The following is an 18,704-nucleotide window of genomic DNA, read 5'->3' on the forward strand; positions in this document are numbered from 1 at the left end:
CTTAATCCTCACGGGTAACAATGCATCTGTAGGCGACCGCAGTTGGAACTCAAATTTTATCCGGGGTTGATTACAGATGTCCATGGGTGGCAGAAGCCACTTACCACCGGGTGGACTACCTGCTCGTGTGAAAGGTCTATTAGACGCTTTCTACACACAACCCAACACTAGGATTCACTTTGTCGTGGGAGGTATGGACACACACAAAGAGGAATACATAAACATCCAGACTCAAAAAATATATCTAAAACCGTCATTTATATACTGCCTCGCCGGCGCGGGCGATCGAACACGGGATCCTCTGCAGGTCAAATAGATATGGTGACCGCTCCGCCACGCAGCATGTCATATTAAAAAAATGTACAGACACACATTCTTTACACTTATATATTAGAGTATTACATAGATCGGTAATCACATCTTGGTGCGACTCAGGCTATTTAGGGCAGCTAATAGTGCCTTTGCGTGGTCATAATTTTATAATTAAATTCATGACCCAAGGTTACTTCAAAACTTCGAGTCGCGTTGGAAAATTCAATTATATACCGCAATTTATAATGTTACTAAGTACAAGAATTTACATTAAAAGGGTAAGTAGCTAAGTACTTATATGGACTTTGTTACTTAAATATGAATTATTAAAACCTTAAGCATTAGATACCGCGCATAAAAAGGTTCTTAGTGTAAAACACGATTAAGCCTGTACCCTTACCATGAGTTTTCAAAACATCCCACAATTTTACGTTACGTTTACTCAATCCATTATTTTGTTCCGTTTGCTTAGTAGGCTGAGTAAACGTAACAATAACTAAGGGCTCCAGTATTTTTGTCTACCTCACATGTTCGCAAAAAAGAGAGACAAAACATAAAGCGCCATTTGTCAATTTAGACATTTAATGTTACGTTACTGACTCTATAGTTCTGTCACAATCCGCTAGGGGCGCTGATTGGAAATTGTATGGGCAAATACGTAAACAAATACCAAAACAGTCATATTTGTCAAAACGTACAAACTCATGGTAAGGGTACTGGTGTTTGGCAACTACTAGTTGTGAGAAGGGAGCATTATCGTTTTACTCTGATGCAACTCGCTAGTAGAGAAACTGACCAGCGACCGCCATTAAAGTCCATTATTAAGAATCCATCCATCTGATATTTGAAATTTTGACAAGTACTACAAATTGTGAAATTTCGATCGTTGCTAGGCACAAATAGGATAGATTGATTTTTAACAATGGACGTTAGAATTTCTGTCAGGAACTGAACAACGGCTGCCATTAAATAGAACAACAATGATCGATCTGTAACAGAGAAAGGAGCTACATGTTTGGCGGATGGTCTTCTTAGGAAGTTTGACTAAATAAGGCTTCACAACCCTAATTAAAGTAAACGAGCCTAACAGTTATCTAACTAAGTGTACTACATAACTTTGCTATCTGAGGGCTCCATTGTAGTTTAGAATCTAAAATTTTCCTAAGAAAACTGTTTCACCTACAAATTCGAAGTGTTCATTGTTAAGGTTAACATTCATCGTCAGCTTTTTAACATTACATTTCTTTTTCTTCTCGAGGGGGAAACCTTCAATAGGTACCCGGTGCCGTGGGAGCGACACGGGGTTATGTGGGATTTTTACCGCACTAAAACCCCCCCGTCGGGCTCCGCCCAAGTGAGATTGAATCACCCCACCGTCCGATGTACACGACGGTATGCGACCACACATACCGCCGTCTTTCCCGGCCGTTGGCCGGACGGTTCGAGCTCCCACTCTTACCACCCGCAACCCCGAAAGCCCCTTTTAGTCGCCTCTTACGACAAGTAGGAGATAATGTAGCCCTATTCTGGTCCCGGAACTACAGGGACATTTTAACATTACTTAATGTTTTATTAGCTTTTTAACAAGTACTTAATGTCCGTAGTTTATAAATATGGAACAAATAATGTATCACCCAGGTTTCATATTTTACCAAGTACCCCGATCTATTCCCGTAAAGTAGACGGGAATACATCGAGAATGTATATTTTGTCCAGTTAGCCGACATTCGCTTTAAGATACCACAATGATTTTACTTCCCAAATATTTTCCAAAAAATACAATATTATACTAACCGTTCCATGATTGTTTTAGCTACGATTCCTTTGTAAATTAAAGGACAATGCCCATGAAAGTTTGGACCGCCGTCCGGAGTTGCATCAAATTGAAACTTGTTGTGGACAATGTATAATTAACCAAATACTACCACCAATAATTATTTTTTAGATCAGCACCCGGGTTCTGAAGTTATTTGCCGAAATGTTACATTACCTCAAAATCGAAAATATCCGACGATAGATTGATGGTCGGTTTTAACTGATAGTAGGTACCTATAATGTAGTACGGTTAACATATTCCACTTACTTTTAAAGGTAGTAGGTAAAAACCTAAAATAATCCTAAAAACCTAAAATAATGAATTCCGAGTATAAAATACTAGTAGAAGATCCGAAGCTAAGTCGAACTGGACCGAGCTGATAATAGAATAAAACTCATTTTATAACGAAATTAGTACATTGGGTAATACATTAAAAATGGGTTTGCTAAAAAAATCCTGGACAGGATAATTTTTTTTTTTTTTTTTGAAAAATTAATTTTCATTTTGCAGACAACCCTATATCAACGTGTTCACAATAAAACAGCGCTTCTACTGGTATAAAATTTTATCTATTATCATCATGAGTGAAAGTACTTGCCAGCGAAATACCTGTTTATACCTGACAACCCAGTAGTTCGTCCACGTAAATAATAGGCAACCCAAAGCCTGCACATTCTGTATGTTTTTAACATTCACTCAGAATAGAATTTTCTTATTATCTTGATGTTGCAAAATTTAATTTTCGATTAAATTTTAATTTTTCAAAAAATAATTAAAATTATCCTGTCCAGGATTTTTTTAGCAAACCCATTTTTAATGTATTACCCAATGTACTAATTTCATTATAAAATTAGTTTCATTCTATTATCAGCTCGGTCCAGTTCGATTTAGCTTCGGATCTTAGACCATACCGCCATTTTAATTTTTAAGAACAACAATCAACATTTCGTCTTATTTTATCTTAAATGGAATCCACTGTTCAAAGAAACTATTCTGATCGACAAACTATGTAAAAAAATCAAAAAATAATTTTAATATTACTTTCATTTTGACGCATGAGAAAAATCATTAGTCAAAACACTAATAGATCTTATTGAATTCCGAGTATAAAATACCGCCATTTTAATTTTTAAGAACAACAATCAACATTTTGTCTTATTTTATCTTAAATGACATCCCCTGTTCAAAGAAACTATTCTGATCGACAAATTATGTAAAAAAATCAAAAAATAATTTTAATATTACTTTCATTTTGACGCATGAGAAAAATCAGTACCAAGAATGGGCATTCTCCTTTATGTCGATTGCTTACGAACTGTAAAAAGATATTTTTTATAAGTCTTAGAAAAGACGTATGAACTTCCTTTTTATTCATAGTCATTAACATATTCAAATTAAAAGATCATTTGCTCTAATGGCGAAAGAAAATATAAGCGAAATCTAGGTACCTTATAATTCTGGGTTCTTACAATAATATATTGCTGATAAATTATTTTATTAATACCAGAGCTGGACTACGATGCCACTGGTCTCAGAAATATTAATGTTTTATTATTTCAGTGTTAAACATTGCGATAATCTTATGTGCGGTAATGACGCTTATGGTAAATCTACGAAGATAAACTTATACTTCTCAGTGGTAGTTATGCATCTAAACTCAACCTCAAGTAGAGTTCAAATCTAATCTAGCGTTGATTACGGATGTGCATAGGAGGTTGTGATCACTTACCTTTAAATAAAAATATGAGGAAGCTTATTTGCTACTTAATTTTTTAAATGAAACAAAAAGGTTTTGTATTAAGCTAAACTCAACAATCATAAGCACATTCATTCATACATCCATAAGCCAATTATCGAAAATCACGTCATTCCCCTAACCCCGACGACAAAGCCAATCCTAATAAAACTTGGTAACTCAATAAACAATATGAATCGGCCGCAGATGATACGAAAAGTGGAAAGATAAATTTATCCCTTTCTTGTTACTAGAGAGAAAGCGTTATCTCGTACTAATTTTCCCATCTTGATTTCACAAATTTTATTCCTTCTTGGCGAGCAAAACGTCTTATTCTGCCTTTCGACTCACAATTAATATAATTAAGAACCAAGTCGGTGGCCGTTCGCTCGTAGGGCTTAATATCAAATTCTCTTTATTGACTGAAACCTTAGTGAATGCTTTCTGACTTTACTAAGAGGCACTGTAGACTCGGTGTAATTTATTTCCATGTTCCTAATTAGGTTTTACAAGAACATTTTTGCGGCAATGTAGTCAATATTTAGGAATAACGTTCTTATGTACTGAGTTGTAAAGAGAATAAAACTGCAGTGCAACTGTCCGTCACCAACGTATGATAGGTACGAGATATGGTATTTACTTTGTAGTCCCGGGACTAGCATAAGGCTACGGTATCCCCTTCCTGTCATTAGAGATGACTATAAGGGGGCTTCTGGGGTTGCGGGCGGCAAGTTTGGGAGCTCGAACCGTCCAACAAGCGACCCCGAGGAGGACGACCGTATATGTGGTCGCATAACGTCTTAAACACCAGTTGTGCGGGAGGAGTGTAAATTGCTCCACCCCAGGGCAGAGCCCAACAGGGGCATCGCGCTTAGGACTCTAGTTGTGTCCCGTCGGAGATCCCGGAGTCCTCCAGATAGCGCTGAAGAAGGTCATAACCCGGCGTCGTGTACCTTTTGAAGGTTTTATTCTCGTGAACAAAAAAAGGGTATGGAATTTACTTACGGGCAGATACTATACTCTCACATTAAAAAACTACACCGCCTTCCAGAATACCAACACTTTTTCGCTCCAAAACGGAACATCATCAGGTTAAATTGACTCTGCGGTAGTTAGCCGTTTAGCTCAGCGATTCCTACTTCATACATTTTGGTCGCAGGTTCTTGAGGAGCAGTTTTATCCTAACTGTATGGATTTATTTTTATAAATCCATTTAACATATTATCATCAAGTCACCCTTATTAGTATTGAATGACGTAGTTATAGAGTGGAGGATAAATAGAACTGCGAAGTTTAGTTTCGTGCCCTTGCGCTAAACTTTGCCAGAGAACTTTTTTCACAAATCACACTACGAATCTAAAACTCTATATGATTAAGTTTTGGATGCGTATTAGTGTATTTTACGCTATAATTAATCGTCTCAATTAGTATTAACGTCATTTATACATATCTGTTTAAAAAAATATAAGTTATACCTCAGTATTAGTAAAATAATATATTTATGTTTGTATTATTAGTTACTGAGTTTAAAGCATTTTATAACATTTATGAAGCTGTATAAACATAAAATCCAGGCACAGTATTCTATAAACATATTTATATGCATGACTAAACGGTAGCACTCTCTTAGAGCAGCTTAAGGACCCCTATACTTACACAAGTCTCTCCCGGAGATGGTATCTTTGTTGAGCAAACACGAGAGAGGAAATTTGCAAAAACAGCGCGGTATTTTCTTTACAAATGAGCTGTTATGTATTTTTTATAGGCATTGGATATTCAGTAAAATGTTCGCGAATTAGATTTCGAAATCATTTCTCGAATTCCTCATTGATTTCATATCAACATATTCGTGGTTAGGTTCACAAAAATGCCTTTAATTTATAATTTGTATATTTAACCCATTAGGTACTATCCCATTCTCCACTATGTCCTTCTGTCCTGTACTTGTTTACGATGCAGTATTGATATTAACATTAAAATATTGACAGTAAATATATAAATCTATTATAAGACTTTCAGAAGACTTTTTAGACGTTCAAAATAATTCTGTATTGAATTTACATTGAGTATATGTAGAGTATGAACTGATTATATCATTATGAATAAGTATGCTGACGCGCGTGGCGGAGCGGACTCCATACCGTTCTGACGAGCAAAGGGTGTCGGGTTCGATTCCCGGCTAGACTGATACCTGAATGATGAATTTAGATATTTTTTCTGGGTCTGGGTGTTTGTGTATTCGTCTTTGTGTGTGTTCATAGCACTCACGGTACAGGGAATCCTAGTGTGGGGCTATGAGTGTAGAATGTGTTTATTTATTTATAATCAGTACTCCAAAGAGATTTTTTTTTATATAATGTAGAAGTAGCAGACGAGCATGCAGTCCACCTGATGGTAAGTGGCTACTGCCACCCATGGACATCTGTAATCAACCCCCAGATAGGATTAGATATTCCTACCTGAGGTCGGCCACAGACGCGCCGCTACCCCTGAGGACTAAGCTGGAACGCCTCGGAAAAGTATGTCTCCCTTACCACACCCTTCAAACTGGAACACAGCAGCGTCTAACACTGCTGTTATTAGGCAGAAATAGGTGTGGCGGTGGTGCCGCCGGAGTCGAACCACAAAAGGTTCTACCACCTTCTACCAGATTACCTATCGTTATGTTATCACATTATTTACAGTCCACGTTTCAAACAAATACAATACAAAGGTTGCCTATAAATTATCGCTCCCGCAAATGCAGCTGTCACCGATTGTTACTGAGCGAAACGAATACATTTTCATACTTCGTTTAAAAGGACCAAGTAACAAGCGACTAGAAGTGGAATATTCCACGGAACAAACAATGAATTTTAGATCATTCTACTGTGGATCTAATGAATACTGTAACGACGCAAACGGGGCTATTAGTATAGTCTTTGCTACTCCAACTGGAAAATGGTTAAACATTTCATAAGAATCCGACGGTTTCTGGTGGTTCAATTTTCTTTTTAATTAATTAGAAGTTCTAGTTACTATTACATTTTCTTAAGAAATAAATTACAAATCTTTTGCCACCATATCACTTTTACTTCGACCTCCAAAAAGTAATAAACCAGTTATAAACACAGTCTAATGTATTTTTGTTTTTTATCTTATATAGTGTACCTATTTTCTAATATAACAATGTCCCTCTTTCAATAATGATAATAAACATATGTGCAACTCTTTTAAGCTCTATTCTGGGCATGAGTTATTTCTTATAACTAGGAGGCTTGAAGCTACTCCAGCATGACGAGGTTCAACGCTAACCAATGATAACAAGCGCAGCGCAAATGCGCACATGAATTTGTTTTACTAGCAGTCACCTATTTCTACCAAATAACAGCAGTGTTAGGCGCTGCTGTGTTCCGTTATGAAGGGTGTGGTAAGGGAGACATACTTTTCCGAGGCGTTCCAGCTTAGTCCCTAATGGGTAGCGGCGCATCTGTGGCCGACCTCAGGTAGAAATATCTAATCCTATCTGGGGTTCATTACAGATATCCATGGGCGGCAATAGCCACTTATCATCAGGGGGGCTGCATGCTCGTCTGCTACTCCTATATTAAAATAAAAAAAAAAACATTCAAGTCACCCATTCAACTCTTGACCGTATTGTTGTGGTCATTGCTTAATGTCTGAGATCGGTTGATATTTACATATACAGCCGAGTACAGAACCTCCTTTCGAAGTCGTTTAAAAAAGGGCTAGGCGCGTTTCATAATAAACACAAGTTAATATAAACATTTATAAATTTAATCTTCATAAGTAGTGTTCGTAGTATTCATAATCCTGGAACTTCACTACTTAACGCTTCATAAGCTCGCGCAATTTAAATCTCATTTGTAGGTCAAGCGTTCCTCCCATCACTTACGCCAGCTTAGCCGTTCGAGCGAACTCCACTCCTTAAAGCTTCCATAATTGGGGAGCATTCTGATCACGTATCAAAAGCCGTGTCGCTCGCAGACACAGTCCGATAAAGTGAACTTCGTGAGTTGATTCATATTCAGAAAGAAGTTACCTCTTTATATAAATACTGATTTGTAAACTTGGTCAAAACCCGTGTTATTTACCTCAATGTGTGGCTTCGTCCCAAACATGACCCTAATACCGCCTCGTCCATATTTTTATCTCTTGAAATGTTCGCAATGTTATTTATCTACGAAAAAAATACTATGGTATTTGTAACTGAATGGTTGTTAACTAATGTAAATAATTCTATAGGTAGGTGTACTAACGAGAATAAACCGTTATATCGATAACATATGGTTTAACTTATGGTTGAACTAAGATCTTACACTTCACAAGTTTATGGCTGTCGCTGTGAGTACCGCCTGTATATCTGTTAGCAACTCGAAATAAAACAGGAAATTTCGTAACACCAATCCGAAAAGCATGATTATTTTCCGAATAGAACATTAAAGCTCATTTGTAATCGTTGTCTATTTACTACTTTCCCACTTCTGGGTAGGGTCTCCACTCGGAGAAGGACGAGTTTAGGATATAGTCCACTACGCTAGTCAACAATAGATTACGGCTTCACACACCCTTGAGAACTTTTTAAGGTATGCATATTTTCTCACGTTGTTTTTCTCTACTTCATTTTCGATGCAAAAAATACTTTGGAAAATAATAAGTTAGTTGTGATTTCCTTAAATATTATTTACAATCATATTTTAGTATTTTCTTGCGCAGAATATTATGTAATAACTGAATGCAGCTAACTTTTTAATTACCATAGTTTTTGCTCCTGCTATAAAAATGGGATGAAAAATCTAGGTTACACGTGTTGCCTGAGCACAGATGTGTATCTAGTCTAGCACTCTAGTAATAAAATGTGATACTGTATGTCTCTCCAGTTACATAATTCCGTGTTCATACGAGTATATATTTTAAAATGATTTTAAGAAACAGTTTACGTAATATTAATGTATTTTTTTTATGGAAATCGTTAAAGATTTTATAATGAATTTAAGATGATCTAAGGCTCAAAGAGCTTAATAAATATTTGGACGAAAAGGAACTTTTTACTTTTTAATAAATTTTTCATTGTATAAATAATGCTATCACGTCATTTACGTCCTTAGTGTCGACAAAGTGAATAACAAATTCAAATATTTAGAATGGATATTAGCTTTGAGACTTTGACATGAATTTCTGCTTATTATAAATTAATGATAAATTTCAATAATGAAAGAAGACAGTAGCATAATCGTTCTGAAGCTGTGTTAAATAACTATTCTCCAACGAAATACTTCTGATTTTACGGTAATAAAGTAAGTTAGTTCAGTAACTATAGCAACTGCCAAATTGTCTCTTTTAACGCCACTCGATTGCCCAAACCTTTATTTTATTTAAGTTAAAATGTCGCAATGACAGAGCACAAATGAAATCCGTCCGCTACAAATGATTGAACAGGGTCGACGGAGACCCGCCGTTGATCCCGTGAGACAGATGCGTTTCACTTACTGTCGGATTGACTTGCGCTTATCATTTCCTTATCTGTGACATCCTACTGATGGCAGCCCTTCTAATTACACGTTCGGGTGCTGCGTCTCCCTAAGGATCAATGTCGATCGATTGAAGATAGATAATTGATCTATTGAGGTATAGTTCTTTCAAGTCGACTATACACAAACAATACTTACAATAGTTTTCAAAAAGGAAATTTCAACTCCAGTTCAGTATGATTGCCCTATTGCTAAAAATTAAATAGCAATAATTTTAGTAGATGACAAAGTCCTTCGGCGGCAGGATTCCCAAATCAGGTGACATCAGGCAACAAGTCCGTTGGTGCTTTCGACTTTTTTAAACCGTGAAAGTAATAAAAAAACCACATCGATAATTTAATAATGGTTTGTAGCCTCAAACCGAGACGCTTTCGAATTCGTGCATAGCGTCCGTAGATTAGACTTCAAGACTTTTCATTTGTGATATGGAATTTAATCTTTTTCATCCTGCTATTTAAATAAGCAACAAGACCTTATCAACAGATGGAGGACACTTCAAGACCTTCATTACTTCGTGGCGCAGTGACCACCATACCAATCGGAGACATAGATTACTCCGCATTTCATACTTACCCAAGCAACCATCAAAATAATTACTACAGATTTCTCTTCTACGTGCGAGGTTATTAATGTTATTACCATGGAATATTTAAGAAAGACATATTTTCCTATAAGCTTCCTTTTCACCTACAAGTAATTTGTACGACACAATCCATTTGCCGTATATAATTATTAATTGAGGGCAACTACCTTTTGTCGGCTCTGATGATACATTCGATATGTTACGTAGCAGAAATAGCGAGGCGGGATATCATTACTAATTAATGGGAAAGAAATTGTTATTACGGTCCAAAATAGCCGGTCCTCGAGTCCAATATCATTAGCGAATGTTATTCATTGCGAATATTATGAAAAGAATATAATGTATATCAGTTTACGACAAAAGTTTCGATTCGTGTACTTTATATGAAGGAATACAATATATGAAGAGAGAACCTCTTCAGTAGTAATTACATTGTATATGTATAAGGAAATATTGAAAGAGAAATTGAATTGAGACGCTTCCCTGGCGTGGGATTTCATGTTTAAAATCTTATGGGTGGCATGAAAAGACCCATTACAGATTAACCAATTACACATTAATTTCTCTATATACCTATCAGAATACTTCTGTAGTAGTGTAATATGCTTCAGACTTACCACAGTTTGGTATACCCATATTCAACTGTGGAACAATACGTAAAGAATTTGAAACTTTGGAATTAGAATTAATGACTTATTGCTACAATTAGAGCTCAATAGCGTTACTGAGCTATCGAGCATCGCTGCCTATGAAAAATAACTAGGACTACTCCCTTAATAAAGAAGGATTTGTACGCTCTTTACTTTATTTCTTTGTATAAATAAAAACAAATATTGACATAATAATGACAAGAAACGACATATTGTTATAATTAGAGCTCAATAGTGTTACTAAGCTGTGGGGCGTCGATCCTTATGAAAAAATAACTAGGACTACTTTCTTAAATAAGAATGTATGTTTGCTCTTTACTTTATTTCTTTGTATAAATAAAAGCATATATTGACACAATAATTGCAAGAAACGACGTATTGTTATAATTAGAGCTCAATAGCGCTATTGACCTCACGGGCGTCGCTCACCATGAAAAAATAAGTAGGACAACTTTCTTAGAGCATGCTCTTTACTTTACTTCGTTATATAAATAAACACAAATCTTGACATAATCATGACAAGATACGACGTATTGTTATAATTAGAGCTCAATAGCGTTACTGAGCTGTCGGGGCGACGCAGTGATCTCCTGTGATTGGATCACGACTTGGCGCTGATCCTCCGATCTGCACGTAATTGTTGCAACCAATATTAGAGCGTACACTGTAATCACACTGTGACATCTGTGTTTACAGAAATTATTGTAGAGTTATTGATGGAATTGGAAGGATTGATTGAACAGTGAAAGCGATTATAGTGTTATGTTGATTATCTAAATTATAAAAGTAATATGTGTAATTATTGAAGTAATGTGAAGGTGATAGAACTCTCTATGGTTCTACTCCGTACCTAATAACAACAGTGTTAAGCGGGGCTGCGTTCCGCCTTAAAGTGTGGTAAGGGAGACAATATATATAACCGAGATATTCCAACTTATTCCTCAAGGATAGCATCTGCCATCCTAAGGCGTGAATCGAATCTTATCTGGGAATATTAATGTAACGATGACAAGAAACGACGTATTGTTATAATTAGAGCTCAATAGCGTTACTGAGCTGTCGGGGGCGACGCAGTGATCTCCTGTGATTGGATCACGACTTGGCGCTGATCCTCCGATCTGCACGTAATTGTTGCAACCAATATTGGAGCGTGCACTGTAATCAAACTGTGACATCTGTGTTTACAGAAATTATTGTAGAGTTATTGATGGAGTTGGAAGGATTGATTGAACAGTGCAAGCGATTATAGTGTTATGTTGTTTATTTCATATCTAAATTATAAAAGTAATATATGTAATTATTGAAGTAATGTGAAGGTGATAGAACTCTCTATGGTTTGTCTCCTAAGCTAATAACAGCAGTAGTAAGCCGTGCTGCGTTCCGCCTTAAGGTGTGGTAAAGACAGTATATGTAACCGAGATATTCCGGCTAAGTTCTCAAGGGTAGCATCTGGTGCCAACCTAAGGCCGAAATTAAATTTTATCTGGAATATATCACAGATGGCCATAGGTGTCAATAGGCACTTTTCATCAGGTGGACTGCATGGTGGTTCGCTACTTGAATATAATAATAAAGTAAAAACAATACAATGATTTGTCATGTATCTAATGACTATATGTAGGTAGGTATATATTTATAATGGCTATTTAATATAAGTGGGCTACGTTATCGTTTATCTCTATTATTGTTACTTAAAACAAAAGATAATTTTTCACAAATTTAGTAATAACAAGAACATTTTTGAACAACAGGCTCGTCATAGTTTTAAAACAAATTTCCTTACAAAGGTTCCATTTTTCTCAAAGACCTAACAAGTGAATGAACATGAATATTCATTCAAAGTTGGGTATTGTGTGCTTTAAGTACCTTAGAAACAAACTATAAGATGTTTTATTTGCAAATAAAGTTTGAGGGTCCAACTTTGTTTTATTCATCAGGCTTAACCTTAATTATAAAAACTTTTATTTATTCCTTTAGTTCCTCTTTACTTACCTTTTACTACACATATGTTTTATGTGGTTCTAGCTTTGATAACGATTATTATGGTAACATGATTCTAAATGACATCACCACATTAATAATTAATTAACACCATTTCCTATTAAGACCGAAATTTAAGCTGATCTTAATCAAAGATATCTCATTCCCATGAAGACTTAATTGGTAATCATTGCCTATTCTTTTCGACAATAGTTGGTGTGACTGGCTTACAGCATTCAAATCGTCAGTATTTTATTTATTCTTTAGTATTTGTCTTAAAAAAAGTTTTCAAATGGCAGTTAAAGTTCCTATTCGCTATCCCTAAGCACCAATAAACCTAGAGCTTGTCATCTATTATTTGTAGTTGATCACAATTTATAGAAAAGAAGAGGTAACTTATGATAACGGTAATGATGCATAGATATGACCAGTACCCTTAGCATGAGCTTTTAAGTTTTTACAAAAATGACTGTTTTTATTATTGTTTACGTATTTCCCATACATTTCAAATCAGTTCTGATACAGTCCGCTGGGGACGCTGATTGAAAATGTATGGGCAAATTAGTAAACAAATACAAAAACAATCATTTTTGTTAATACGTAAAAACTCATATTAAAAGTACAGTTACGTGTTATGTACCTCATCAATTTGTGGATGTTTTTGCACATCTTCAAAAATGGCTGATATTAATTTTTTTGTCTGTCAAAGATAGAAATTTTAAAATTTGTAGTAAGCAAACATTGTCCAATATCTTTAAAAAGCAATATATTGGGTAGATTGATTGTCTGTAAGATAAAAGATATACTCGTATGTAAATATGTTAATGATAAATGTAGATACGTATTTATTTACATACATCTTTATACACCCACACAATACATTAACATGAATTTGGGAAAACATCACGAAAGAAAAAGGATCGCATGACACGAGCCAGATTGGTTTCATATTAAATTGTACGGCGTATTTTCACAATAAATTCGTAAACAAGCGGTCACAAAAATGTTACGCTGGCCAACGCCTACACATACAATATTTGTTATGAGGGTGAAAGCCATTTGATAGCCACATATCGTTCTCTCGAACATAAACAAGTCGTTTTGTTCTGGATGAAACAGAATATGCTGTGTTTATAGGTTGTATATTTGTATAAGTTTCAGCAAGCTTTTTGTATCGTAAGATTTTTATTACGTTCTTGTTGGGATCTCCAAACTGTTTTTGTTTCTATCTAAAGGGAGTTGTAACATAAATAATTTTAATTTAATGACAATAATAAGAATATAATAATAAGCAAAACTAACTTCTAATTATCTACTTAAATTAAAACATCCTTTTAAAGCACACTTTGTTACAAAACGATACGTAACTTACATGCGGATATCTGTCCTATCAGCGTATAAGACACATATTCTTTATAATCATTATATTTGTTTTCTTACACAATTTGTATAATATTTGTACTTTGTAATATTTAAAAAAATATATGGGTATGCGAATAATGACCATCTAAAGTAATGCAATAAAAATGACATTTCTGAGTTATCCGTATAAACGTAGGTACCGTTGAAATAATTGTGTTAGTTATTTTAATCATGGCCCTCACAAAGAATCTTGTTTCATGAACACCAAACATACACACTATATATACACAAATAGCCAGTCTCAGGAATTAGAATTACACATGTAATTTGCCGATTAGTGGGCAGAAAGCCAACCGTGATCCGATTACTCAGCAATTCGATATAGTACCTAATTACAACGCTCGGGTTTTTATATAATTGGGCGTTTAAGGTGTCTTACCTCATTTACTTTGAGGTACAAATATAATTTACGAATGCCGGTACTCAAGTACATTCATATTTTTTTATAATATTGAAGCTACAAAGGAGCAAGCAGATCACATGATGGTAAGTGGCTCTGCTATACATAGTAATAATTCCGTGAATTCTGTATGAATATATATAAAAGAAAACTATACAAAAATTCTAAAAATTGGTAGTTAAAACGAAATCTATAGTCTAACATGGTCCGCGAAGAGAGGGTCAGAGTATAAATGTGTGCGAAATATCAGTCACACGTACACGTCGCGCAGTTTCGATGTGAGCACGAACTTGATATATTGCTTGAGTTTTACCTTCTTGACATTTTTGAAAACGCCATCCACGGTAATGGATAGTCGCGATTTCAAAGTAATTCGGTGGCACAGAAAGTTCCTCGATGATTGCCTTTAAATGGTTTTCAATTTAACTTCCACATCCAATCAGAAGTTTGATAACTTAATTTTAAGTAGGTTCGGGCGTGTTAATGATTTCTAAGTTCGCACAAGTTCCTCGTATGTTTGTAAAGGTTTCGTATGTGGAAATAAACGTGAGTTGCTAACTATTTATTGCTTAATAAATTGCTGTTGCAATTACAATTTAGCATTTGGTACGTCGTAACGCAAAGATGTTAACACTAAGCTGACACTATAGAGAGAATCAAAGGCAATTCCAGTAGACGCTCGGCTTTCGGAAAGTACAGCCAGCTCCAAAAGTAGATGCACATTAAGCTTTCATTGTATAGGTATTTATACATCCAAACGTTCATAAGTAACTGAACACAATTAGCACTATAATTAGATGAACGTCCTAAAGTATCAAAAGTACATGACCATTAAAGTGTAAGAAGAAGCTGGACAATGACATATCAAATTAGTGACATTAGCTATTTTGCAGATACGGTGTGTAGCTACTTTTTCGCATTACTGTTTATCTAATTTTGACACTTTACGATATTCATGTATTTTTTTTTATAAAATTGGAGTAGCAGGTGAGCATGCACCTGATCGTATATGGCCACTACCATACCCATGGACATCAGTAACCAACCCCAGATAGAATTATTCCAACCGGAACTCGGTCACAATTGCGCCGCTACCCTTGAAGATTAAGCTGGAACGCCTCGGGGAAAAGCATGTCTCCCTTTCCATTCTAGCTTTTGAACGCTCATCTACTAATGAAGCTGACTGTACGTACAACTTCACACGTAGCGATAAAAACCCGAATAAGCATCCTATTATCGTGGTAGGGGTGCTTTCGAAATAGTCATTGCGCCTCTTAGTGTAGATTAAAAACATAAAATACCACTTTCACGGCTTACCACTTGCTTGGCGTCTTATCGAGGGGCTAAAGAGCACAGTAGCCCGACACGCGAACAGGCGATTAAACGACTGCTGTTTTAAATAATATTGGTTTTATAAATGGCTTACCACAATATTTTTCCTTGAAAACGTTTTCTTAGTTAATTGTACATAAACTTCGGCAAGGTTTATGGCTTCTGTATGAATAACATTAATACTTTATTTAACTACGTAATAAGGGAACCAATTTTTCATGTGGTAGCATTATGCTTTTAAGTTTCATATACACTCCTACACTATTAATAGCATAAAAATTGTTACTTAGTAGCCTTTCTCATTTATTTCGATATTTCAAATATACAGAAAAACTAATTTCTACCTCAAAATATACTCATCTAATACTAGTCTGTAAGGTATTCTAGTATCGTTCTACCGGAAAGGTACAACGCTGTGTCTATTTCTACAATTAAGCAGTTCTGCATTTAGGAAGCGTGTGGACCGGTAGATTTTAGTTCTCAAGCATGGTGAATCATTGATGGTTGGCCTCAGGCCGAACCTATTCCATACGGAGTTGATTCCAGATGTCCATGGTCAGGTGGACTGTCAACTCGTTTGCTACTACAATGTTATTCAAAAAATACAAAAAATACTACCGCCTATAATTACCTACTGAGTTATTATTAATACATTACTACTCCTGATGGCAGCTGAAATCTAAAATAATAAAATAGAATTTATTATATTGAACTAAATAAATATTAAGTGCAATTCTGTATAACGAGATTAACGAGCTGAAAAATATCAAAATGTTTTTGTGAACATTCTAAAGCTTTAAAAGTATTAAGGTATATAAAAGCTAAAATAAAACTTCCCTCGGTAACTAAGTTAAACTTTTTATTCTACTCTCCTCGCTTTTGCATTACATACACTCCCTTTTACGGTATTTTCATTTATGTCACATTACTATATATTACACATTTTAAACTTACGAATAGACTCACTAAGATTACAACACTACTTGAAACTATTTGTAACGAATATTACAAATACAAAAAGCGCCTACTTAAAAATAATTTACTGTCAAGAAAATTAATGTAGTTTGGGCTGCTGGGCTTGCTAAAGTATGAGGCATCCATACGACATACATAAGACATATGTACATAGGCTCGATAAATATGTATCCGATTATTTTACTATTTAAATAACCCTAAACAATATTTAACATAGTTAATTGTATCAGGCGTTATTTTGCGGAAAACCTTGCTATTAAGTTAAGATTAATACTACTTCGCAACAATCCGCTACAAATATGTATGATGGTATATACTTTTTTAAACCTAGCAGTATGTACCACCCTCCTTCCCACAAAGGATGCGTGCAGATGCAAAAAATAAAAAATATAAACCACCATACATACCATCACCAACACGTGTTTCGCTCCAAAACGGAGCATCATCAGGGTAAATTGACTCTACGACGGTTTATCGTTCAGTACTTAACTTACGTCGTAGAGTTAAATTTAACATATTAAATAAAGAACTTAATTATTAACACGATAACACGATGTGTTGATTACAAAGCTACAAATTAACATAAAAAATACTCTCAGCTCACGGAAATCTGCCCAAATTTGTGAAAGCTTTATAGCTAGTGCGCTGTGAAAAGTTTCATTCGCATCCGTTAGAGCGTGATTGAGTGATTGCTCTCGCAACAAAAACTAGGTACAATAAAAATCGCCCAAGAATGGATATATTTCAGCTTTAACGCAGGATTGTGTGCATTTGTGTGTGCGGAGATTATAGAGTAAACACTATCTATGTGTAATATATACTTCATGTCATCTAAAAGTAAATTATGATAGAAAATTAAGAACTCATTATAAAAATACCAAGTCTTGATTATGGCGGTAGTAACCAAAGTTTCCATTATTTAAAAAAGATACATTATTATTAACTTTTAATACATACGGGTTTTAAGAAAAGATAGGACTAGTACGGTTCAACAGAGACGGTACCAGCGAAGCACCTATTTATTAACATAGCGTTTCGATGGAACAATTTAGATCCCTGATTTACTTATGAGATCATCTCAGTTGCGGCAAGTCATGCCTACTCATCGGCTTCAATTAGAACCTCTGTTACATTACCTCTGATTACCTCTGATTTTGAAGGTGGTAGAACACTTTGTGGTTCGACTCCGACGGCACCACCGCCACACCTATTTCTACCTAATAACAGCAGTGTTATGCGCTGCTGTATTCCGTTTTGATGGGTGTGGTAAGAGAGACAGACTTTTCCGAGGCGTTCCAGGTTAGTCCTCAGGGGTAGCATCTGTGGCCGACTTCAGGTAGGAATATTTAATCTTATCTTGGGTTGATTACAGATGTCCATGGGCGGCAGTAGCCACTTATCATCAGGTGGACTGTATGCTTGTCTGTTACTCCAATATTATAAATAAAAACGGATGACCTCAATTCTCAAATAATACGGTGATTTGATTAAAAAAAAATAAGTTAATTTTATACGAATCACTAACAAACAAGGCAACCAATACTTAGAACTACGATCGAAACCACGAAAACTAGATGTTTGTCTAACTATTATTGCTATTCTAATCTGTATCGTAGGTAACGCGTAAAATATTCTATTCGGCAAACATTTCATTTGAACAAGTTGGCTATTAGCCCAGGTCGTTATGACTCAGGAAATTACTGAATAAATTCGATTGACTCCACTACCGGGCGCTGGCTGTCGGCAGCTGATCGACGTTTCGCGTGTCGCCCGCCTTATTGCCCTGTTGAAAACTGTATTTGCTCTCGATATAATACTCTGTTCGTGGACATAATACGTAACTGCTGGACTACCTTAGCTAGGGTCATGGTCACTTGAAAATGCGTGTATGCATTTTTTAGAAAATGCGTGCGTGCTTGAAAATATTACAAAAACTATGTGCAATTTCGACAAGCTTTTACTTAACTT

The sequence above is a fragment of the Epargyreus clarus genome, unplaced genomic scaffold (assembly GCF_041222505.1).
Source record: "Epargyreus clarus isolate Ecla_fem2 unplaced genomic scaffold, WU_Ecla_fem_2.2 ptg000021l, whole genome shotgun sequence".
In the NCBI taxonomy this organism is placed as follows: Eukaryota; Metazoa; Arthropoda; class Insecta; order Lepidoptera; family Hesperiidae; genus Epargyreus; species Epargyreus clarus.